At 38.5% G+C, this 405-nt stretch overlaps 1 protein-coding gene across 1 annotated transcript in view; it reads right to left on the bottom strand.

Moving 5' to 3' along the window:
• LOC119589143 (aspartate--tRNA ligase, cytoplasmic-like) overlaps positions 1 to 405 on the bottom strand; it is a 15097-nt gene that overhangs the window by 14096 nt on the left and 596 nt on the right.

Below are 405 nucleotides of genomic sequence, written 5' to 3'. Positions count from 1 at the left end.
CATGCAACAGTCAAAACACCTATATCCAATGAGTAAAAGTTTAAAATTTACTACTTAATCATATTCAATATTGGAACAGTGATTAGTAACTGTCAAGATCTGGGAAGCAGCACGTAGCAATATGTACTTCGTGCTCAAAGGCCAAACATATGGGGGCCAGTAATGGTTGCATGGGTGTGGCATATAGTTCCAGGTATGTCTTTTGCAATCACTTATCATTAAAATTGTTTACCACTTTCTTTCTATTTTAAGGGGGTAGGTATACCAGTCCTGAATAGGACTGCATGATGCAATTGCTGTGGCCTCTATGCTCAGCACCTCAGCAAAAGGCTAATATACATCCACAATATATATTTTAGCACCACTTGGATTGGTACCTTTTTTGACCATTATTCACCAAGCTGG

This window comes from Penaeus monodon, chromosome 25 (genome assembly GCF_015228065.2).
Source record: "Penaeus monodon isolate SGIC_2016 chromosome 25, NSTDA_Pmon_1, whole genome shotgun sequence".
Lineage (NCBI taxonomy): Eukaryota > Metazoa > Arthropoda > Malacostraca > Decapoda > Penaeidae > Penaeus > Penaeus monodon.
Note: the sequence above shows the minus strand (reverse complement) of the source record. Positions and strands in the feature narration are given on the sequence as shown.